We start from the raw sequence: 25,617 nt of genomic DNA on the forward strand, positions 1-25,617 counted from the left end.
AAGGCCTTAAAATGCATTTTAGGACTGCAAAAATGTTGAAAACTTTGAAGGACCAAAAAAGAGGTTTACAGGCATCCTAGACCCCCTATAGTCCAGAAAATGTTGGTGGGCCAAAATCTGTGTCAGAGAGCTCTGAATGTCCCAAAAACATTGTCAGCCTGAAAGGGGCATTAACTCGCATCCTAGACCACTGAAGTTCCCAAAAATATTTTTGCCACGAAAAATGCATCCTACACCCATGAAGCTCAGAATATGTTAGCAGCCCAAAAAAGGACTTAAAATGCATGTTATGCCTGCAAAAATGTTGAAAACTTTGGAGGCCCAAAAAAGGGGTTTACAGGCATCCTAGACCCCCTAAAGTCCAGAAAATGTTGGTGGCCCAAAAACAGTGTCAGAGAGCTCTGAATGTCCCAAAAACATTTGCAGCCTGAAAGTGGCACTAACCCACATCCCAGACCACTGAAATTCCTAAAAATATTTTTGGCACAAAAAATGCATCCTACAACCCTGAAAGATCAGAAAATGTTGGCATCTCAAAAAAAGGCCTTAAAATGCATTTTAGGCCTGCAAAAATGTTGAAAACTTTGAAGGACCAAAAAAGGGGTTTACAGGCATCCTAGACCCCCTAAAGTCCAGAAAATGTTGGTGGCCCAAAAATGGTGTCAGAGAGCTCTGAATGTCCCAAAAACATTTGCAGCCTGAAAGTGGCACTAACCCACATCCCAGACCACTGAAATTCCTAAAAATATTTTTGGCACAAAAAATGCATCCTACAACCCTGAAAGATCAGAAAATGTTGGCATCTCAAAAAAAGGCCTTAAAATGCATTTTAGGCCTGCAAAAATGTTGAAAACTTTGAAGGACCAAAAAAGGGGTTTACAGGCATCCTAGACCCCCTAAAGTCCAGAAAATGTTGGTGGCCCAAAAATGGTGTCAGAGAGCCCTGAATGTCCCAAAAACATTTGCAGAGTGAAACGGGCATTAAGCCGCATCCTAGACCACTGAAATGCACAAAAATATTTTTGGCACAAAAAATGCATACTACACCCCTGAAAGTTCTGAAAATGTTAGCAGACCAAAAATGCCTTAAAATGCATTTTAGGCCTGCAAAAATGTTGAAAACTTGGGAGGCCGAAAAAAGGGGTTTAGAATCATCCTAGACCCCCTAAAGTCCAGAAAATCTTGGTGGGCCAAAATCTGTGTCAGAGAGCTCTGAATGTCCCAAAAACTTTTGCAGCCTCAAAGGGGCATTAACCCGCATCCTAGACCACTGAAATTCCCAAAAATATTTTTGGCACGAAAAATGCATCCTACACCCATGAAGCTCAGAATATGTTAGCAGCCCAAAAAAGGCCTTAAAATGCATTTTAGGCCTGCAAAAATGTTGAAAACTTTGACGGACCAAAAAAGGGGTTTACAGGCATCCTAGACCCCCTAAAGTCCAGAAAATGTTGGTGGCCCAAAAATGGTGTCAGAGAGCCCTGAATGTCCCAAAAACATTTGCAGAGTGAAACGCGCATTAACACGCATTCTAGACCACTGAAATTCCCAAAACCAAAAATATTTTTGGCACAAAAAATGCATACTACACCCCTGAAAGTTCTGAAAATGTTAGCAGCCCAAAAATGCCTTAAAATGCATTTTAGGCCTGCAAAAATGTTGAAAACTTTGAAGGACCAAAAAAGGGGTTTACAGGCATCCTAGACACCCTAAAGTCTAGAAAATGTTGGTGGCCCAAAAATGGTGTCAGAGAGCCCTGAATGCTCCAAAAACATTTGCAGAGTGAAACGGGCATTAACCCGCATCCTAGACCACTGAAATTCCCAAAAATATTTTTGGCACAAAAAATGCATACTACACTCCTGAAAGCTCAGAATATGTTAGCAGCCCAGAAAAGGCATTAAAATACATTTTATGCCTGCAAAAATGTTGAAAACTTTGAAGGACCAAAAAAGGGGTTTACAGGCATCCTAGACCCCCCAAAGTCCAGAAAATGTTGGTGGGCCAAAAACAGTGTCAGAGAGCTCTGAATGTCCCAAAAACATTTGCAGCTTGAAAGTGGCACTAACCCACATCCCAGACCACTGAAATTCCCAAAAATATTTTTGGCACAAAAAATGCATCCTACAACCCTGAACGATCAGAAAATGTTGGCATCTCAAAAAAAGGACTTAAAATGCATCTTAAGCCTACAAAAATGTTGAAAACTTTGAAGGTCCAAAAAAGGGGTTTACAGGTATCCTAGACCCCTAAAGTCCAGAAAATGGTTGTGGCCCAAAAATGGTATCAGAGAGCCCTGAATGTCCCAAAAATATTTGCAGCCTGAAAGGGGCATTAATCCGCATCCTAGACCACTGAAATTCCCAAAAATATTTTTGGCACAAAAAATGCATAATACACCCCTGAAAGTTCTGAAAATGTTAGCAGCCCAAAAAAGGCTTTAAAAAGCATTTTAAGCCTGCAAAAATGTTGAAAACTTTGGAGGCCCAAAAAAGGGGTTTACAGGCATCCTAGACCCCCTAAAGTCCAGAAAATGTTGGTGGCCCAAAAATGGTGTCAGAGAGCCCTGAATGTCCCAAAAACATTTGCAGCCTCAAAGGGGCATTAACTCGCATCCTAGACCACTGAAATTCCCAAAAATATTTTTGCCACGAAAAATGCATCCTACACCCCTGAAAGCTCAGAATATGTTAGCAGCCCAAAAAAGGCCTTAAAATGCATTTTAGGACTGCAAAAATGTTGAAAACTTTGAAGGACTAAAAAAGAGGTTTACAGGCATCCTAGACCCCCTATAGTCCAGAAAATGTTGGTGGGCCAAAATCTGTGTCAGAGAGCTCTGAATGTCCCAAAAACATTGTCAGCCTGAAAGGGGCATTAACTCGCATCCTAGACCACTGAAGTTCCCAAAAATATTTTTGCCACGAAAAATGCATCCTACACCCATGAAGCTCAGAATATGTTAGCAGCCCAAAAAAGGACTTAAAATGCATGTTATGCCTGCAAAAATGTTGAAAACTTTGGAGGCCCAAAAAAGGGGTTTACAGGCATCCTAGACCCCCTAAAGTCCAGAAAATGTTTGTGGCCCAAAAACAGTGTCAGAGAGCTCTGAATGTCCCAAAAACATTTGCAGCCTGAAAGTGGCACTAACCCACATCCCAGACCACTGAAATTCCTAAAAATATTTTTGGCACAAAAAATGCATCCTACAACCCTGAAAGATCAGAAAATGTTGGCATCTCAAAAAAAGGCCTTAAAATGCATTTTAGGCCTGCAAAAATGTTGAAAACTTTGAAGGACCAAAAAAGGGGTTTACAGGCATCCTAGACCCCCTAAAGTCCAGAAAATGTTGGTGGCCCAAAAATGGTGTCAGAGAGCTCTGAATGTCCCAAAAACATTTGCAGCCTGAAAGTGGCACTAACCCACATCCCAGACCACTGAAATTCCTAAAAATATTTTTGGCACAAAAAATGCATCCTACAACCCTGAAAGATCAGAAAATGTTGGCATCTCAAAAAAAGGCCTTAAAATGCATTTTAGGCCTGCAAAAATGTTGAAAACTTTGAAGGACCAAAAAAGGGGTTTACAGGCATCCTAGACCCCCTAAAGTCCAGAAAATGTTGGTGGCCCAAAAATGGTGTCAGAGAGCCCTGAATGTCCCAAAAACATTTGCAGAGTGAAACGGGCATTAAGCCGCATCCTAGACCACTGAAATGCACAAAAATATTTTTGGCACAAAAAATGCATACTACACCCCTGAAAGTTCTGAAAATGTTAGCAGACCAAAAATGCCTTAAAATGCATTTTAGGCCTGCAAAAATGTTGAAAACTTGGGAGGCCGAAAAAAGGGGTTTAGAATCATCCTAGACCCCCTAAAGTCCAGAAAATCTTGGTGGGCCAAAATCTGTGTCAGAGAGCTCTGAATGTCCCAAAAACTTTTGCAGCCTCAAAGGGGCATTAACCCGCATCCTAGACCACTGAAATTCCCAAAAATATTTTTGGCACGAAAAATGCATCCTACACCCATGAAGCTCAGAATATGTTAGCAGCCCAAAAAAGGCCTTAAAATGCATTTTAGGCCTGCAAAAATGTTGAAAACTTTGACGGACCAAAAAAGGGGTTTACAGGCATCCTAGACCCCCTAAAGTCCAGAAAATGTTGGTGGCCCAAAAATGGTGTCAGAGAGCCCTGAATGTCCCAAAAACATTTGCAGAGTGAAACGCGCATTAACACGCATTCTAGACCACTGAAATTCCCAAAACCAAAAATATTTTTGGCACAAAAAATGCATACTACACCCCTGAAAGTTCTGAAAATGTTAGCAGCCCAAAAATGCCTTAAAATGCATTTTAGGCCTGCAAAAATGTTGAAAACTTTGAAGGACCAAAAAAGGGGTTTACAGGCATCCTAGACACCCTAAAGTCTAGAAAATGTTGGTGGCCCAAAAATGGTGTCAGAGAGCCCTGAATGCTCCAAAAACATTTGCAGAGTGAAACGGGCATTAACCCGCATCCTAGACCACTGAAATTCCCAAAAATATTTTTGGCACAAAAAATGCATACTACACTCCTGAAAGCTCAGAATATGTTAGCAGCCCAGAAAAGGCATTAAAATACATTTTATGCCTGCAAAAATGTTGAAAACTTTGAAGGACCAAAAAAGGGGTTTACAGGCATCCTAGACCCCCCAAAGTCCAGAAAATGTTGGTGGGCCAAAAACAGTGTCAGAGAGCTCTGAATGTCCCAAAAACATTTGCAGCTTGAAAGTGGCACTAACCCACATCCCAGACCACTGAAATTCCTAAAAATATTTTTGGCACAAAAAATGCATACTACACCCCTGAAAGTTCTGAAAATGTTAGCAGCCCAAAAAAGGCCTTAAAATGCATTTTAGGGCTGCAAAAATGTTGAAAACTTTGAAGGACCAAAAAAGGGGTTTACAGGCATCCTAGACCCACTAAAGTCCAGAAAATGGTGGTGGCCCAAAAATGGTGTCAGACAGCCCTGAATGTCCCAAAAACATTTGCAGAGTGAAACGGGCATTAACCGGCATCCTAGACCACTGAAATTCCCAAAAATATTTTTGGCATAAAAAATGCATACTACACCCCTGAAAGTTCTGAAAATGTTAGCAGCCCAAAAAAGGCCTTAAAGTGCATCTTAGGCCTGCAAAAATGTAGAAAACTTTGGAGGTGGAAAAAAGGGGTTTAGAGGCATCCTAGACCCCCTAAAGTCCAGAAAATGTTGGTGGGCCAAAATCTGTGTCAGAGAGCTCTGAATGTCCCAAAACATTTGCAGCCTGAAAGGGGCATTAACCCGCATCCTAGACCACTGAAACTCCCAAAAATATTTTTGGCACGAAAAATGCAACCTATACCCCTGAAGCTCAGAATATGTTAGCAGCCCAAAAAAGTCCTTAAAATGCATTTTACGCCTGCAAAAATGTTGAAAACTTTGGAGGCCCAAAAAAGGGGTTTACAGGCATCCTAGACCCCCTTAAGTCCAGAAAATGTTGGTGGGCCAAAATCTGGGTCAGAGAGCTCTGAATGTCCCAAAAACATTTGGTCCCTGAAAGTGGCACTAACCCACATCCCAGACCACTGAAATTCCCAAAAATATTTTTGGCACAAAAAATGCATCCTACAACCCTGAAAGATCAGAAAATGTTGGCAGCTCAAAAAAAGGAATTAAAATACATCTTAAGCCTACAAAAATGTTGAAAACTTTGAAGGTCCAAAAAAGGGGTTTACAGGCATCCTAGACCCCCTTAAGTCCAGAAAATGTTGGTGGGCCAAAATCTGTGTCAGAGAGCTCTGAATGCCCCAAAAACATTTGCAGAGTGAAACGGGCATTAACCCGCATCCTAGACCACTGAAATTCCCATAAATATTTTTGGCATGAAAAATGCATCCTACACCCCTGAAAGCTCAGAATATGTTAGCAGCCCAAAAAAGGCCTTAACATGCATTTTAGGCCTGCAAAAATATTGAAAACTTTGAAGGACCAAAAAAGGGGTTTACAGGCGTCCTAGACCCCCTAAAGTCCAGAAAATGTTGGTGGCCCAAAAACAGTGTCAGAGAGCTCTGAATGTCCCAAACAGATTTGCAGCCTGAAAGGGGTATTAAGTCGCATCCTAGACCACTGAAATTCCCCAAAATATTTTTGGCACAAAAAATGCATCCTACAAGCCTGAAAGATCAGAAAATGTTGGCAGTTCAAAAAAAGGACTTAAAATGCTTCTTAGGCCTGCAGAAATGTTGAAAACTTTGAAGGTTCAAAAAAGGGGTTTACAGGCATCCTAGACCCCCTAAAGTCCAGAACATGTTGGTGGGCCAAAATCGGTGTCAGAGAGCTCTGAATGTCCCAAAAACATTTGCAGCCTGAAAGTGGCACTAACCCACACCCCAGACCACTGAAATTCCCAAAAATATTTTTGGCACAAAAAATGCATACTACACCCCTGAAAGTTCTGAAAATGTTAGCAGCCCAAAAATGCCTTAAAGTGCATCTTTGGCCTGCAAAAATATAGAAAACTTTGGAGGTGGGAAAAAGGGGTTTAGAGGCATCCTAGACCCCCTAAAGTCCAGAAAATGTTAGTGGGCCAAAATCGGTGTCAGAGAGCTCTGAATGTCCCAAAAACTTTTGCAGCCTGAAAGGGGCATTAAGCCGCATCCTAGACCACTGAAATTTCCCAAAAATATTTTTGGCACAAAAAATGCATCCTACAACCCTGAAAGATCAGAAAATGTTGGCATCTCAAAAAAAGGACTTAAAATGCATCTTAAGCCTACAAAAATGTTGAAAACTTTGGAGGCCCAAAAAAGGGGTTTACTGGCATCCTAGACCCCCTAAAGTCAAGAAAATGTTGGTGGGCCAAAATCAGTGTCAGAGAGCTCTGAATGTCCCAAAAACATTTGCAGCCTGAAAGTGGAACTAACCCACATCCCAGACCACTGAAATTCCCAAAAATATTTTTGGCACAAAAAATGCATCCTACAACCCTGAAAGATCAGAAAATGTTGGCATCTCAGAAAAAGGACTTAAAATGCATCTTAAGCCTACAAAAATGTTGAAAACTTTGAAGGTCCAAAAAAGGGGTTTACTGGCATCCTAGACCCCCTAAAGTCAAGAAAATGTTGGTGGGCCAAAATCAGTGTCAGAGAGCTCTGAATGTCCCAAAAACATTTGCAGCCTGAAAGTGGAACTAACCCACATCCCAGACCACTGAAATTCCCAAAAATATTTTTGGCACAAAAAATGCATACTACACCCCTGAAAGTTCTGAAAATGTTAGAAGCCCAAAAATGCCTTAAAATGCATTTTAGGCCTGCAAAAATGTTTAAAACTTTGAAGGACCAAAAAAGGGGTTTACAGGCATCCTAGACCCCCTAAAGTCCAGAAAATGTTGGTGGCCCAAAAATGGTGTCAGAGAGCCCTGAATGCTCCAAAAACATTTGTAGAGTGAAACGGGCATTAACCCGAATCCTAGACCACTGAAATTCCCAAAAATATTTTTGGCACAAAAAATGCATACTACACCCCTGAAAGTTCTGAAAATGTTAGCAGCTCAAAAAAAGGACTTAAAATGCTTCTTAGGCCTGCACAAATGTTGAACACTTTGGAGGCCGAAAAAAGGGGTTTACAGGCATCCTAGACCCCCTAAAGTCCAGAAAATGTTGGTGGGCCAAAATCTGTGTCAGAGAGCTCTGAATGTCCCAAAAACATTGCCAGCCTGAAAGGGGCATTAACTCGCATCCTAGACCACTGAAATTCCCAAAAATATTTTTGCCACGAAAAATGCATCCTACACCCCTGAAAGCTCAGACTATGTTAGCAGCCCAAAAAATGCCTTAAAATGCATTTTAGGCCTGCAAAAATGTTGAAAACTTTGAAGGACCAAAAAAGGGGTTTACAGGCATCCTAGACCCCCTAAAGTCCAGAAAATGTTGGTGGCCCAAAAATGGTGTCAGAGAGCCCTGAATGTCCCAAAAACATTTTCAGAGTGAAACGGGCATCAACACGCATCCGAGACCACTGAAATTCCCAAAAATATTTTTGGCACAAAAAATGCATACCACACCCCTGAAAGTTCTGAAAATGTTAGCAGCCCAAAAATGCCTTAAAATGCATTTTAGGCCTGCAAAAATGTTGAAAACTTTGAAGGACCAAAAAAGGGGTTTACAGGCATCCTAGACCCCCTAAAGTCCAGAAAATGTTGGTGGCCCAAAAATGGTGTCAGAGAGCCCTGAATGCTCCAAAAACATTTGCAGAGTGAAACGGCATTAACCCGAATCCTAGACCACTGAAATTCCCAAAAATATTTTTGGCACAAAAAATGCATACTACACCCCTGAAAGTTCTGAAAATGTTAGCAGCTCAAAAATGCCTTAAAATGCATTTTAGGCCTGCAAAAATGTTGAAAACTTTGGAGGCCGAAAAAAGGGGTTTAGAGGCATCCTAGACCCCCTAAAGTCCAGAAAATGTTGGTGGGCCAAAATCTGTGTCAGAGAGCTCTGAATGCCCCAAAAACATTTGCAGAGTGAAACGGGCATTAACCCACATCCTAAACCACTGAAATTCCCAAAAATATTTTTGGCACAAAAAATGCATACTACACCCCTGAAAGTTCTGAAAATGTTAGCAGCCCAAAAATGCCTTAAAGTGCATCTTAGGCCTGCAAAAATATAGAAAACTTTGGAGGTGGAAAAAAGGGGTTTAGAGGCATCCTAGACCCCCCTAAAGTCCAGAAAATGTTGGTGGGCCAAAATCGGTGTCAGAGAGCTCTGAATGTCCCAAAAACATTTGCAGCCTGAAAGTGGCACTAACCCACATCCCAGACCACTGAAATTCCTAAAAATATTTTTGGCACACAAAATGCATACTACACCCCTGAAAGTTCTGAAAATGTTAGCAGCCCAAAAATGCCTTAAAATGCATTTTAGGCCTGCAAAAATGTTGAAAACTTTGAAGGACCAAAAAAGGGGTTTACAGGCATCCTAGACCCCTTAAAAGTCCAGAAAATGGTTGTGGCCCAAAAATGGTGTCAGAGAGCCCTGAATGTCCCAAAAACATTTGCAGCCTGAAAGGGGCATTAACCCGCATCCTAGACCACTGAAATTCCCAAAAATATTTTTGGCACAAAAAATGCATACTACACCCCTGAAAGTTCTGAAAATGTTAACATGCCCAAAAATGCCTTAAAATGCATTTTAGGCCTGCAAAAATGTTGAAAACTTTGGAGGCCGAAAAAAGGGGTTTAGAGGCATCCTAGACCCCCTAAAGTCCAGAAAATGTTGGTGGGCCAAAATCTGTGTCAGAGAGCTCTGAATGCCCCAAAAACATTTGCAGAGTGAAACGGGCATTAACCCACATCCTAAACCACTGAAATTCCCAAAAATATTTTTGGCACAAAAAATGCCTGAAAGTTCTGAAAATGTTAGCAGCCCAAAAATGCCTTAAAGTGCATCTTAGGCCTGCAAAAATATAGAAAACTTTGGAGGTGGAAAAAAGGGGTTTAGAGGCATCCTAGACCACCTAAAGTCCAGAAAATGTTAGTGGGCCAAAATCAGTGTCAGAGAGCTCTGAATGTCCCAAAAACATTTGCAGCCTGAAAGGGGCATTAAGCTGCATCCTAGACCACTGAAATTTCCCAAAATATTTTTGGCATGAAAAATTCAACCTATACCCCTGAAGCTCAGAATATGTTAGCAGCCCAAAAAAGGCCTTAAAATGCATTTTAGGCCTGCACAAATGTTGAAAACTTTGGAGGCCCAAAAAAGGGGTTAAAGGCATCCTAGACACCCTAAAGTCCAGAAAATGATTGTCGCTCAAAAATGGTGTCAGAGAGCCATGAATTCCCAAAAACATTTGCAGCCTGAAAGGGGCATTAACCAGCATCCTAGACCACTGAAATTCCCAAAAATATTTTTTGCACGAAAAATGCATCCTACACCCATGAAGCTCAGAATATGTTAGCAGCCCAAAAAAGGCCTTAAAATGCATTTTAGGCCTGCAAAAATGTTGAAAACTTTGAAGGACCAAAAAAGGGGTTTACAGGCATCCTAGACCCCCTAAAGTCCAGAAAATGGTTGTGGCCCAAAAATGGTGTCAGAGAGTCCTGAATGTCCCAAAAACATTTGCAGCCTGAAAGGGGCATTAACCCGCATCCTAGACCACTGAAATTCCCAAAACTATTTTTGGCACGAAAAATGCATCCTACACCCCTGAAAGCTCAGAATATGTTAGCAGCCCAAAAAAGGCCTTAAAATGCATTTTAGGCCTGCAAAAATGTTGAAAACTTTGGAGGCCCAAAGAAGGGGTTTACAGGGGCATCCTAGACCCCCTAAAGTCCAGAAAATGTTGGTGGGCCAAAATCGGTGTCAGAGAGCTCTGAATGTCCCAAAAACATTTGCCGTCTGAAAGGGGCATTAAGCCGCATCCTAGACCACTGAAATTCCCCAAGATACTTTTGGCATGAAAAATGCATCCTACACCCCTGAAAGCTCAGAATATGTTAGCAGCCCAAAAAAGGCCTTAAAATGCATTTTAGGCCTGCAAAAATGTTGAACACTTTGGAGGCCCAAAAAAGGGGTTTACAGGCATCCTAGACCCCCTAAAGTCCAGAAAATGTTGGTGGGCCAAAAATGGTGTCAGAGAGTCCTGAATGTCCCAAAAACATTTGCAGCCTGAAAGGGGCATTAAGCCGCATTCTAGACCACTGAAATTCCCCAAAATATTTTTGGCATGAAAAATGCAACCTATACCCCTGAAGCTCAGAATATGTTAGCAGCCTAATTAAGGCCTTAAAATGCATCTTAGGCCTGCAAAAATGTTGAAAACTTTGAAGGACCAAAAAAGGGGTTTACAGGCATCCTAGACCCCCTAAAGTCCAGAAAATGTTTGTGGCCCAAAAACAGTGTCAGAGAGCTCTGAATGTCCCAAACAGATTTGCAGCCTGAAAGGGGCATTAAGTCGCATCCTAGACCACTGAAATTCCCCAAAATATTTTTGGCACAAAAAATGCATCCTACAACCCTGAAAGATCAGAAAATGTTGGCAGCTCAAAAAAAGGACTTAAAATGCTTCTTAGGCCTGCACAAATGTTGAAAACTTTGGAGGCCGAAAAAATGGGTTTACAGGCATCCTAGAGCCCCGAAAGTCCAGAAAATGATTGTCGCTCAAAAATGGTGTCAGAGAGCCCTGAATTCCCAAAAACATTTGCAGCCTGAAAGGGGCATTAACCAGCATCCTAGACCACTGAAATTCCCAAAAATATTTTTTGCACGAAAAATGCATCCTACACCCCTGAAAGTTCTGAAAATGTTAGCAGCCCATAAATGCCTTAAAATGCATTTTAGGCCTGCAAAAATGTTGAAAACGTTGGAGGTGGAAAAAAGGAGTTTAGAGGTATCCTAGACCCCCTAAAGTCCAGAAAATGTTGGTGGGCCAAAATATATGTCAGAGAGCTCTGAATGTCCCAAAAACATTTGCAGCCTCAAAGGGGCATTAACCCGCATCCTAGACCACTGAAATTCCCAAAAATATTTTTGGCACGAAAAATGCATCCTACACCCATGAAGCTCAGAATATGTTAGCAGCCCAAAAAAGGCCTTAAAATGCCTTTTAGGCCTGCAAAAATGTTGAAAACGTTGAAGGACCAAAAAAGGGGTTTACAGGCATCCTAGACCCCCTAAAGTCCAGAAAATGATTGTCGCTCAAAAATGGTGTCAGAGAACCCTGAATGTCCCAAAAACATTTGCAGCCTGAAAGGGGCATTAACCCGCATCCTAGACCACTGAAATTCCCAAAAATATTTTTGGCACAAAAAATGCATACTACACCCCTGAAAGTTCTGAAAATGTTAGCAGCCCAAAAATGCCTTAAAATGCATTTTAGGCCTGCAAAAATGTTGAAAACTTTGGAGTTGGAAAAAAGGGGTTTAGAGGCATCCTAGACCCCCTAAAGTCCAGAAAATGTTGGTGGGCCAAAATCTGTGTCAGAGAGCTCTGAATGTCCCAAAAACATTTGCAGCCTCAAAGGGGCATTAACCCGCATCCTAGACCACTGAAATTCCCAAAAATATTTTTGGCACGAAAAATGCATCCTACACCCATGAAGCTCAGAATATGTTAGCAGCCCAAAAAAGGCCTTAAAATGCATTTTAGGCTTGCAAAAATGTTGAAAACTTTGAAGGACCAAAAAAGGGGTTTACAGGCATCCTAGACCCCCTAAAGTCCAGAAAATGTTGGTGGCTCAAAAATGGTGTCAGAGAGCCTTGAATGTCCCAAAAACATTTGCAGCCTGAAAGGGGCAGTAACCCGCATCCTAGACCACTGAAATGCCCAAAAATATTTTTGGCACAAAAAATGCATACTACACCCCTGAAAGTTCTGAAAATGTTAGCAGCCCAAAAATGCCTTAAAATGCATTTTAGGCCTGCAAAAATGTTGAAAACTTTGAAGGACCAAAAAAGGGGTTTACAGGCATCCTAGACCCCCTAAATTCCAGAAAATTTTGGTGGGCCAAAATCTGTGTCAGAGAGCTCTGAATGTCCCAAAAACATTTTCAGCCTGAAAGGGGCATTAACTCGCATCCTAGACCACTGAAATTCCCAAAAATATTTTTGGCACGAAAAATGCATCCTACACCCCTGAAGCTCAGAATATGTTAGCAGCCCAAAAAAGGCCTTAACATGCATTTTAGGCATGCAAAAATGTTGAAAACTTTGAAGGACCAAAAAAGGGGTTTACAGGCATCCTAGACCCCCTAAAGTCCAGAAAATGTTGGTGGTCCAGAAATGGTGTCAGAGAGCCCTGAATGTCCCAAAAATATTTGCAGCCTGAAAGGGGCATTAACCCGCATCCTAGACCACTGAAATTCCCAAAAATATTTTTGGCACGAAAAATGCATCCTACACCCCTGAAAGCTCAGAATATGTTAGCAGCCCAAAAAAGGCCTTCAAATGCATTTTAGACCTGCAAAAATGTTGAAAACTTTGGAGGCCCAAAAAAGGGGTTTACAGGCATCCTAGACCCCCTAAAGTCCAGAAAATGTTGGTGGGCCAAAATCGGTCAGAGAGCTCTGAATGTCCCAAAAACATTTGCAGCCTGAAAGGGGCATTAAGCTGCATCCTAGACCACTGAAATTCCCAAAAATATTTTTGGCACAAAAAATGCATACTACACCCCTGAAAGTTCTGAAAATGTTAGCAGCCCAAAAAAGGCCTTAAAGTGCATCTTTGGCCTGCAAAAATGTAGAAAACTTTGGAGGTGGAAAAAAGGGGTTTAGAGGCATCCTAGACCCCAAAGTCCAGAAAATGTTGGTGGGCCAAAATCTGTGTCAGAGAGCTCTGAATGTCCCAAAACATTTGCAGCCTGAAAGGGGCATTAACCCGCATTCTAGACCACTGAAACTCCAAAAAATATTTTTGGTACGAAAAATGCAACCTATACCCCTGAAGCTCAGAATATGTTAGCAGCCCAAAAAAGTCCTTAAAATGCATTTTACGCCTGCAAAAATGTTGAAAACTTTGGAGGCCCAAAAATGGGGTTTACAGGCATCCTAGACACCCGAAAGTCCAGAAACTGTTGGTGGGCCAAAATTGGTGTCAGAGAGCTCTGAATGTCCCAAAAACATTTGCAGCCTGAAAGGGGCATTAAGTCGCATCCCAGACCACTGAAATTCCCAAAAATATTTTTGGCACAAAAAATGCATCCTACAACCCTGAAAGATCAGAAAATGTTGGCATCTCAAAAAAAGGACTTAAAATGTATCTTAAGCCTACAAAAATGTTGAAAACTTTGAAGGTCAAAAAAAGGGGTTTACAGGCATCCTAGACCCCCTTAAGTCCAGAAAATGTTGGTGGGCCAAAATCTGTGTCAGAGAGCTCTGAATGTCCCAAAAACATTTACAGCCTGAAAGGGGCATTAAGCCGCATCCTAGACCACTGAAATTCCCAAAAATATTTTTGGCACAAAAAATGCATACTACACCCCTGAAAGTTCTGAAAATGTTAGCAGCCCAAAAAAGGCCTTAAAGTGCATCTTTGGCCTGCAAAAATGTAGAAAACTTTGGAGGTGGAAAAAAGGGGTTTAGAGGCATCCTAGACCCCGTAAAGTCCAGAAAATGTTGGTGGGCCAAAATCTGTGTCAGAGAGCTCTGAATGTCCCAAAACATTTGCAGCCTGAAAGGGGCATTAACCCGCATCCTAGACCACTGAAACTCCAAAAAATATTTTTGGTACGAAAAATGCAACCTATACCCCTGAAGCTCAGAATATGTTAGCAGCCCAAAAAAGTCCTTAAAATGCATTTTACGCCTGCAAAAATGTTGAAAACTTTGGAGGCCCAAAAAAGGGGTTTACCGGCATCCTAGACCCCCTAAGGTCCAGAAAATGTTGGTGGCCCAAAAATGGTGTCAGAGAGTCCTGAATGTCCCAAAAACATTTGCAGCCTGAAAGGGGCATTAAGCCGCATCCTAGACCACTGAAATTTACCAAAATATTTTTGGCATGAAAAATTCAACCTATACCCCTGAAGCTCAGAATATGTTAGCAGCCCAAAAAAGGCCTTAAAATGCATTTTAGGCCTGCAAAAATGTTGAAAACTTTGGAGGCCCAAAAAAGGGGTTACAGGCATCCTAGACACCCTAAAGTCCAGAAAATGATTGTCGCTCAAAAGTGGTGTCAGAGAGCCCTGAATTCCCAAAAACATGTGCAGCCTGAAAGGGGCATTATCCAGCATCCTAGACCACTGAAATTCCCAAAAATATTTTTTGCACGAAAAATGCATCCTACACCCCTAAGGCTCAGAATATGTTAGCAGCCCAAAAAAGGCCTTAAAATGCATTTTAAGCCTGCAAAAATGTTGAAAACTTTGGAGGCCCAAAAAAGGGGTTTACAGGCATCCTAGACCCCTTAAATCCAGAAAATGTTGGTGGGCGAAAATCTGTGTCAGAGAGCTCTGAATGCCCCAAAAACATTTGCAGAGTGAAACAGGCATTAACCCGCATCCTAGACCACTGAAATTCCCAAAAATATTTTTGGCATGAAAAATGCATCCTACACCCCTGAAAGCTCAGAATATGTTAGCAGCCCAAAAAAGGCCTTAAAATGAATTTTTGCAAAAATGTTGAAAACTTTGAAGGACCAAAAAAGGGGTTTACAGGCATCCTAGACCCCCTAAGGTCCAGAAAATGTTGGTGGCCCAAAAATGGTGTCAGAGAGTCCTGAATGTCCCAAAAACATTTGCAGCCTGAAAGGGGCAGTAACCCGCATCCTAGACCACTGAAATGCCCAAAAATATTTTTGGCACAAAAAATGCATACTACACCCCTGAAAGTTCTGAAAATGTTAGCAGCCCAAAAATGCCTTAAAATGCATTTTAGGCCTGCAAAAATGTTGAAAACTTTGAAGGACCAAAAAAGGGGTTTACAGGCATCCTAGACCCCCTAAATTCCAGAAAATTTTGGTGGGCCAAAATCTGTGTCAGAGAGCTCTGAATGTCCCAAAAACATTTTCAGCCTGAAAGGGGCATTAACTCGCATCCTAGACCACTGAAATTCCCAAAAATATTTTTGGCACGAAAAATGCATCCTACACCCCTGAAGCTCAGAATATGTTAGCAGCCCAAAAAAGGCCTTAACATGCATTTTAGGCATGCAAAAATGTTGAAAACTTTGAAGGACCAAAAAAGGGGTTTACAGGCATCCTAGACCCCCTAAAGTCCAGAAAATGTTGGTGGTCCAGAAATGGTGTCAGAGAGCCCTGAATGTCCCAAAAATATTTGCAGCCTGAAAGGGGCATTAACCCGCATCCTAGACCACTGAAATTCCCAAAAATATTTTTGGCACGAAAAATGCATCCTACACCCCTGAAAGCTCAGAATATGTTAGCAGCCCAAAAAAGGCCTTCAAATGCATTTTAGACCTGCAAAAATGTTGAAAACTTTGGAGGCCCAAAAAAGGGGTTTACAGGCATCCTAGACCCCCTAAAGTCCAGAAAATGTTGGTGGGCCAAAATCGGTCAGAGAGCTCTGAATGTCCCAAAAACATTTGCAGCCTGAAAGGGGCATTAAGCTGCATCCTAGACCACTGAAATTCCCAAAAATATTTTTGGCACAAAAAATGCATACTACACCCCTGAAAGTTCTGAAAATGTTAGCAGCCCAAAAAAGGCCTTAAAGTGCATCTTTGGCCTGCAAAAATGTAGAAAACTTTGGAGGTGGAAAAAAGGGGTTTAGAGGCATCCTAGACCCCAAAGTCCAGAAAATGTTGGTGGGCCAAAATCTGTGTCAGAGAGCTCTGAATGTCCCAAAACATTTGCAGCCTGAAAGGGGCATTAACCCGCATTCTAGACCACTGAAACTCCAAAAAATATTTTTGGTACGAAAAATGCAACCTATACCCCTGAAGCTCAGAATATGTTAGCAGCCCAAAAAAGTCCTTAAAATGCATTTTACGCCTGCAAAAATGTTGAAAACTTTGGAGGCCCAAAAATGGGGTTTACAGGCATCCTAGACACCCGAAAGTCCAGAAACTGTTGGTGGGCCAAAATTGGTGTCAGAGAGCTCTGAATGTCCCAAAAACATTTGCAGCCTGAAAGGGGCATTAAGTCGCATCCCAGACCACTGAAATTCCCAAAAATATTTTTGGCACAAAAAATGCATCCTACAACCCTGAAAGATCAGAAAATGTTGGCATCTCAAAAAAAGGACTTAAAATGTATCTTAAGCCTACAAAAATGTTGAAAACTTTGAAGGTCAAAAAAAGGGGTTTACAGGCATCCTAGACCCCCTTAAGTCCAGAAAATGTTGGTGGGCCAAAATCTGTGTCAGAGAGCTCTGAATGTCCCAAAAACATTTACAGCCTGAAAGGGGCATTAAGCCGCATCCTAGACCACTGAAATTCCCAAAAATATTTTTGGCACAAAAAATGCATACTACACCCCTGAAAGTTCTGAAAATGTTAGCAGCCCAAAAAAGGCCTTAAAGTGCATCTTTGGCCTGCAAAAATGTAGAAAACTTTGGAGGTGGAAAAAAGGGGTTTAGAGGCATCCTAGACCCCGTAAAGTCCAGAAAATGTTGGTGGGCCAAAATCTGTGTCAGAGAGCTCTGAATGTCCCAAAACATTTGCAGCCTGAAAGGGGCATTAACCCGCATCCTAGACCACTGAAACTCCAAAAAATATTTTTGGTACGAAAAATGCAACCTATACCCCTGAAGCTCAGAATATGTTAGCAGCCCAAAAAAGTCCTTAAAATGCATTTTACGCCTGCAAAAATGTTGAAAACTTTGGAGGCCCAAAAAAGGGGTTTACAGGCATCCTAGACCCCCTAAGGTCCAGAAAATGTTGGTGGCCCAAAAATGGTGTCAGAGAGTCCTGAATGTCCCAAAAACATTTGCAGCCTGAAAGGGGCATTAAGCCGCATCCTAGACCACTGAAATTTACCAAAATATTTTTGGCATGAAAAATTCAACCTATACCCCTGAAGCTCAGAATATGTTAGCAGCCCAAAAAAGGCCTTAAAATGCATTTTAGGCCTGCAAAAATGTTGAAAACTTTGGAGGCCCAAAAAAGGGGTTACAGGCATCCTAGACACCCTAAAGTCCAGAAAATGATTGTCGCTCAAAAGTGGTGTCAGAGAGCCCTGAATTCCCAAAAACATGTGCAGCCTGAAAGGGGCATTATCCAGCATCCTAGACCACTGAAATTCCCAAAAATATTTTTTGCACGAAAAATGCATCCTACACCCCTAAGGCTCAGAATATGTTAGCAGCCCAAAAAAGGCCTTAAAATGCATTTTAAGCCTGCAAAAATGTTGAAAACTTTGGAGGCCCAAAAAAGGGGTTTACAGGCATCCTAGACCCCTTAAATCCAGAAAATGTTGGTGGGCGAAAATCTGTGTCAGAGAGCTCTGAATGCCCCAAAAACATTTGCAGAGTGAAACAGGCATTAACCCGCATCCTAGACCACTGAAATTCCCAAAAATATTTTTGGCATGAAAAATGCATCCTACACCCCTGAAAGCTCAGAATATGTTAGCAGCCCAAAAAAGGCCTTAAAATGAATTTTTGCAAAAATGTTGAAAACTTTGAAGGACCAAAAAAGGGGTTTACAGGCATCCTAGACCCCCTAAGGTCCAGAAAATGTTGGTGGCCCAAAAATGGTGTCAGAGAGTCCTGAATGTCCCAAAAACATTTGCAGCCTGAAAGGGGCATTAACCCGCATCCTAGACCACTGAAATTGCCAAAAATATTTTTGGCAGGAAAAATTCATCCTACACCCCTGAAAGTTCTGAAAATGTTAGCAGCCCAAAAAAGGCCTTAACATGCATTTTAGGCCTGCAAAAATGTTGAAAACTTTGGAGGCCCAAAAAAGGGGTTACAGGCATCCTAGACCCCCTAAAGTCCAGAAAATGTTGGTGGGCCAAAATTTGTGTCAGAGAGCTCTGAATGTCCCAAAAACATGTGCAGCCTGAAAGGGGCATTAACCCGCATCCTAGACCACTGAAAGTTCCAAAAAATATTTTTTGCACGAAAAATGCATCCTACACCTCTGAAGCTCAGAATATGTTAGCAGCCCAAAAAAGGCCTTAACATGCATTTTAGGCCTGCAAAAATATTGAAAACTTCGAAGGACCAAAAAAGGGGTTTACAGGCATCATAGACCCCCTAAAGTCCAGAAAATGTTGGTGGCCCAAAAATGGTGTCAGAGAGCCCTGAATGTCCCAAAAATATTTGCAGCCTGAAAGGGGCATTAACCCGCATCCTAGACCACTGAAATTCCCAAAAATATTTTTGGCACGAAAAATGCATCCTACACCCCTGAAAGCTCAGAATATGTTAGCAGCCCAAAAAAGGTCTTCAAATGCATTTTAGGCCTGCAAAAATGTTGAAAACTTTGGAGGCCCAAAAATGGGGTTTACAGGCATCCTAGACCCCCTAAAGTCCAGAAAATGTTGGTGGGCCAAAATCAGTGTCAGAGAGCTCTGAATGTCCCAAAAACATTTGCAGCCTGAAAGGGGCATTAACCCGCATCCTAGACCACTGAAACTCCAAAAAATATTTTTGGTACGAAAAATGCAACCTATACCCCTGAAGCTCAGAATATGTTAGCAGCCCAAAAAAGTCCTTAAAATGCATTTTACGGCTGCAAAAATGTTGAAAACTTTGGAGGCCCAAAAATGGGGTTTACAGGCATCCTAGACCCCCGAAAGTCCAGAAAATGTTGGTGGGCCAAAATCGGTGTCAGAGAGCTCTGAATGTCCCAAAAACATTTGCAGCCTGAAAGGGACATTAAGTCGCATCCCAGACCACTGAAATTCCCAAAAATATGTTTGGCACAGAAAATGCATACTACACCCCTGAAAGTTCTGAAAATGTTAGCAGCCCAAAAATGCCTTAAAATGCATTTTAGGCCTGCAAACATGTTGAAAACTTTGAAGGACCAAAAAAGGGGTTTACAGGCATCCTAGACCCCCTAAAGTCCAGAAAATGTTGGTGGGCCAAAAACAGTGTCAGAGAGCTCTGAATGTCCCAAACAGATTTGCAGCCTGAAAGGGGCATTAAGTCGCATCCTAGACCACTGAAATTCCCCAAAATATTTTTGCCACAAAAAATGCATCCTGCAACCCTGAAAGATCAGAAAATGTTGGCAGCTCAAAAAAAGGACTTAAAATGCTTCTTAGGCCTGCACAAATGTTGAACACTTTGGAGGCCGAAAAAAGGGGTTTACAGGCATCCTAGACCCCCTAAAGTCCAGAAAATGTTGGTGGGCCAAAATCGGTGTCAGAGAGCTCTGAATGTGTCAAAAACATTTGCATAGTGAAACGGGCATTAAGCCGCATCCTAGACCACTGAAATTCCCAAAAATATTTTTGGCACAAAAAATGCATACTACACCCCTGAAAGTTCTGAAAATGTTAGCATCCCAAAAATGCCTTAAAATGCATTTTGGCCTGCAAAAATGTTGAAAACTTTGAAGGACCAAAAAAGTGGTTTACAGGCATCCTAGACCCCCTAAAGTCCAGAAAATGTTGGTGGCCCAAAAATGGTGTCAGCCCTGAATGTCCCAAAAACATTTGCAGAGTGAAACGGGCATTAACCCGCATCCTAGACCTCTGACAGTCCCAAAAATATTTTTGGCACAAAAAATCAATACTACACCCATGAAGCTCAGAATGTTAGCAGCCCAAAAAAGGCCTTAAAGTGCATCTTAGGCCTGCAAAAATGTAGAAAACTTTGAAGGACCAAAAAAGGGGTTTACAGGCATCCTAGACCCCCTAAAGTCCAGAAAATGTTGGTGGCCCAAAAATGGTGTCAGAGAGCCCTGAATGCTCCAAAAACATTTGCAGAGTGAAACGGGCATTAACCCGCATCCTAGACCACTGAAATTCCCAAAAATATTTTTGGTACAAAAAATGCATACTACACCCCTGAAAGTTCTGAAAATGTTAGCAGCCCAAAAATGCCTTAAAATGCATTTTAGGCCTGCAAAAATGTTGAAAATTTTGGAGGTGGAAAAAAGGGGTTTAGAGGCATCCTAGACCCCCTAAAGTCCAGAAAATGTTGGTGGGCCAAAATCTGTGTCAGAGAGCTCTGAATGTCCCAAAAGCATTTGCAGCCTGAAAGGGGCATTAACCCGCATCCTAGACCACTGAAATGCCCAAAAATATTTTTGGCACAAAAAATGCATACTACACCCCTGAAAGTTCTGAAAATGTTAGCAGCCCAAAAATGCCTTAAAATGCATTTTAGGCCTGCAAAAATGTTGAAAACTTTGAAGGACCAAAAAAGGGGTTTACAGGCATCCTAGACCCCCTAAAGTCCAGAAAATGTTGGTGGGCCAAAATCTGTGTCAGAGAGCTCTGAATGTCCCAAAAACATTGTCAGCCTGAAAGGGGCATTAACTCGCATCCTAGACCACTGAAATTCCCAATAATATTTTTGGCACAAAAAATGAATACTACACCCATGAAGCTCAGAATATGTTAGCAGCCCAAAAAAGGCCTGAAAGTACATCTTAGGGCTGCAAAAATGTAGAAAACTTTGAAGGACCAAAAAAGGGGTTACAGGCATCCTAGACCCCCTAAAGTCCAGAAAATGATTGTGGATCAAAAATGGTGTCAGAGAGCCCTAAATTACCAAAAACATTTGCAGCCTGAAAGGGGCATTAACCCGCATCCTAGACCACTGAAATTTCCAAAAATATTTTTTGCACGAAAAATGCATCCTACACCCCTGAAAGCTCAGAATATGTTGGCAGTTCAAAAAAAGGACTTAAAATGCATCTTAAGCCTACAAAAATGTTGAAAACTTTGAAGGTCCAAAAAAGGGGTTTACAGGCATCCTAGACCCCCTAAAGTCCAGAAAATGTTGGTGGGCCAAAATCTGTGTCAGAGAGCTCTGAATGCCCCAAAAACATTTGCAGAGTGAAACGGGCATTAACCCGCATCCTAGACCACTGAAATTCCCCAAAATATTTTTGGCATGAAAAATGCATCCTACACCCCTGAAAGCTCAGAATGTGTTAGCAGCCCAAAAAAGGCCTTAAAATGAATTTTAGGCCTGCAAAAATGTTGAAAACTTTGAAGGACCAAAAAAGGGGTTTACAGGCATCCTAGACCCACTAAAGTCCAGAAAATGGTGGTGGCCCAAAAATTGTGTCAGAGAGCCCTGAATGTCCCAAAAACATTTGCAGAGTGAAACGGGCATTAACCGGCATCCTAGACCACTGAAATTCCCAAAAATATTTTTGGCACAAAAAATGCATACTACACCCCTGAAAGTTCTGAAAATGTTAGCAGCCCAAAAAAGGCCTTAAAGTGCATCTTAGGCCTGCAAAAATGTAGAAAACTTTGGAGGTGGAAAAAAGGGGTTTAGAGGCATCCTAGACCCCGTAAAGTCCAGAAAATGTTGGTGGGCCAAAATCTGTGTCAGAGAGCTCTGAATGTCCCAAAACATTTGCAGCCTGAAAGGGGCATTAACCCGCATCCTAGACCACTGAAACTCCAAAAAATATTTTTGGTACGAAAAATGCAACCTATACCCCTGAAGCTCAGAATATGTTAGCAGCCCAAAAAAGTCCTTAAAATGCATTTTACGCCTGCAAAAATCTTGAAAACTTTGGAGGCCCAAAAAAGGGGTTTACAGGCATCCTAGACCCCCTAAGGTCCAGAAAATGTTGGTGGCCCAAAAATGGTGTCAGAGAGTCCTGAATGTCCCAAAAACATTTGCAGCCTGAAAGGGGCATTAACCCGCATCCTAGACCACTGAAACTCCCAAAAATATTTTTGGTACGAAAAATGCATCCTACACCCCTGAAAGCTCAGAATATGTTAGCAGCCCAGAAAAGGCCTTAAAATGCATTTTAGGCCTGCAAAAATGTTGAAAACTTTGGAGGCCCAAAAATGGGGTTTACAGGCATCCTAGACCCCCTAAAGTCCAGAAAATGTTGGTGGGCCAAAATCAGTGTCAGAGAGCTCTGAATGTCCCAAAAACATTTGCAGCCTGAAAGGGGCATTAACCCGCATCCTAGACCACTGAAACTCCAAAAAATATTTTTGGTACGAAAAATGCAACCTATACCCCTGAAGCTCAGAATATGTTAGCAGCCCAAAAAAGTCCTTAAAATGCATTTTACGCCTGCAAAAATGTTGAAAACTTTGGAGGCCCAAAAATGGGGTTTACAGGCATCCTAGACCCCCGAAAGTCCAGAAAATGTTGGTGGGCCAAAATCGGTGTCAGAGAGCTCTGAATGTCCCAAAAACATTTGCAGCCTGAAAGGGACATTAAGTCGCATCCCAGACCACTGAAATTCCCAAAAATATGTTTGGCACAGAAAATGCATACTACACCCCTGAAAGTTCTGAAAATGTTAGCAGCCCAAAAATGCCTTAAAATGCATTTTAGGCCTGCAAACATGTTGAAAACTTTGAAGGACCAAAAAAGGGGTTTACAGGCATCCTAGACCCCCTAAAGTCCAGAAAATGTTGGTGGGCCAAAAACAGTGTCAGAGAGCTCTGAATGTCCCAAACAGATTTGCAGCCTTATTTATTTATTTATTTATTTGCATTTATAAAGCGCACAGAACTGCCCTGGGGCATCGTGGCGCTGTTACAGCAGACTTAGTCATGAACACAAGCATAGGAATGTGTTTACAGATGTAAACCGAGTTACCGAGTACATTTCACATTGGTAATAAACATTGAGCTTAGAGGTTATGCTATGCTGTGGTTACAATGCAAGCATGAGAGTGCATGTGGAAGACTTTAGCGGAATAGGAGGGTTTTGAGGTTTTTACGGAAGGTATGGTATGATTTTTCGTTCCTTAGTGAGGTAGGTAAGGAGTTCCAGTTTTTAGGTGCGAGGTGTTGGAAGCTGGTTCCTCCCGCCCTGGATCTTTGAAACGTGGGGACATCAATCATGTTGGTGCGGTGAGCTCTGGTGGGTCTGATGGAGGCTTTCGGTGTGATTCTTTCTGCGAGATAGGGTGGGGCATCCAGGGATAGGCATCTATGTGTGATGGTCATGGCTTTGAAAAGTATGCGTTCCTTCACGGGTAGCCAGTGGGCATCTTTCCTTGCTTGCGAGATGTGTTCTCTTTTTGGAATGGACAGTGCTGCCCGGAGCGCATTGTTTTGCGTGATTTGGAGTTTTTTTAGGTTGTGGGCGGAGGTGCCTAGGAACAGGGCATTACAGTAGTCTAGTTTTGTACCTATAGTGGCTCTGGCGATGGACAGGCAGTTTTTGGCGGAGAGAAAAGGCTTGACAGCATTTATCATCTTGGTGGTAAGTGCCGAGGAAGAGGCTATGGCGTTGACCTGGCGAGACATAGATAGTGAGGCATCTAGGTGAACGCCTAAGGTTTTAACAGTCTTGGAGACTGAGATGGTGGAGTTGTCGATGTTGAAGGATTTGTATTGGGGGGGGAGTTTGTTGAGAATTTCATTGGTCCCTACTATGAGGATTTCGGTTTTGTCCCCATTTAGGCAGAGGCCGTTGGCCGCCATCCAGGTTTGGATGGCTGTGTAGATTTTGGTTAATGCTGTCGCATCTTCTTCGTAGGTCCCAGTTAGAGGGAGTAGTACCTGCGTATCGTCTGCGTAGTTGGTATACGCTATGTTACGACAGTCGAGGTCATTGAAGAGAGGAAGGGTGAATATATTGTAGAGAGTGGGGGCGGTGCAGGAGCCTTGTGGGACGCCGCAGTGGATGGTGGTAGGGGTTGCCGAGGCAGTGTCTGAGAAGACTTTCATGAGTCTGCCATTTAGGAATGAGGCCACCCATGCAATGGCTTCCGGGGAGAAGTGTGCTTCATTTTTTAGGTGCATGCCTAGGATATCGTGGTTGACAAGGTCAAAGGCGGCAGATAGATCCAGTAGGAGAAGGAGTGCCGGTTTGCCTTTATCCATAGTGTCAGCAAGCTGTATTTTCAGATCAAGTAGGGCTGACTCAGTTCCGTGACCTGGTCGGAAGCCTGACTGTCTTTTTCCTAGGATATGGTTGGTTTCGAGATAATCCTGGATTTGTGTGTAGGCCATTTTATCCAGTATCTTGAGCAGGAAAGGCACAGTGGTGATGGGCCTGTAGTTGGTAGCTACTTCAGGGTCGAGGGTGGTTTTTTTTAGAAGCGGGCGCACCCAGGCTTCTTTTAGACTGTCAGGGACAGTGTTGGTTTTGAAAGAGGCATTAATGAAAGATTTAAGGAAAGGGGCGAGTGTTTCAGTGCAGTCTTTGATCAGGCTGGCGGGGCAGGGGTCTCCTTTACAATTGGATGGTTTGATCTTGTTCATTATCTCAATAACTTCGTGTTCTGTGACTTCCCTGAATTTGAACGGGGTAGTGGGGGCTTTGGTGGATGTGGTTCCCGAACTAGGGGTGGGCATGTGGCTCGTGGTGGTGGGAGATTTGAGGTGCAGTGATAGGTTTTTGTGGTGCTCCTTAATTTTTGTTTGTAGGAGTTCAATTTTATTTAACAAGGCAGATTGTATGGAGTTGCACCAGATTTGGTCTTTAACAATGTCTTGTGATTTGGTGGCCGGTGTGGTGAGTTCATTGAAAATGGCGAAGAGTTCTTTGGATTCGGAGCTTGCATTAGCAATTCTATCATTATAAGAGACTGATTTAGCTGTGATTATGGCTTTTTTGTATTGGGCAGTGATTTTTTTGTAGGAGGATAGGGTGGCTGGGGAAGGCGATTTCTGCCAGGAGTTTAGAGCTTTTCTTTTCTGTGAGCGGAGTTCTTTGAGTTCAGTGGAGAACCAGGTATTTGAGTGTTTGATAGTTTTGGCTTTTTTGGTCTGCAAGGGGGCAATGGCGTCAATGGCGGTGCTTATGGTGCTCTTGTAGATATCTGCTAATTCTGACGGGTCAGATGACTTGAGGTCTGTGGAGAGGATGTGAAGGTGGGGTGTAATTTTATCTTTAGTGAGATTTTTTACACATCTTGCCAGTGCTGGGGGGATGGGGTTAGGTTTGTTTGTGTTAGATACAGCGGGAATAAAGAAGTGAATGAGGTGGTGATCTGACCAAGGAGTCGGGGTGATGGAGCTAATGTCGACGTGACAGTTGTGGTCAGCTATCCAGTCCAGGATACGGCCTTTGTTGTGTGTGGGTGAGGTTAT

Source organism: Ambystoma mexicanum, chromosome 7p (assembly GCF_040938575.1).
Source record: "Ambystoma mexicanum isolate Mex_15411 chromosome 7p, UKY_AmexF1_1, whole genome shotgun sequence".
NCBI classification, from domain to species: Eukaryota; Metazoa; Chordata; class Amphibia; order Caudata; family Ambystomatidae; genus Ambystoma; species Ambystoma mexicanum.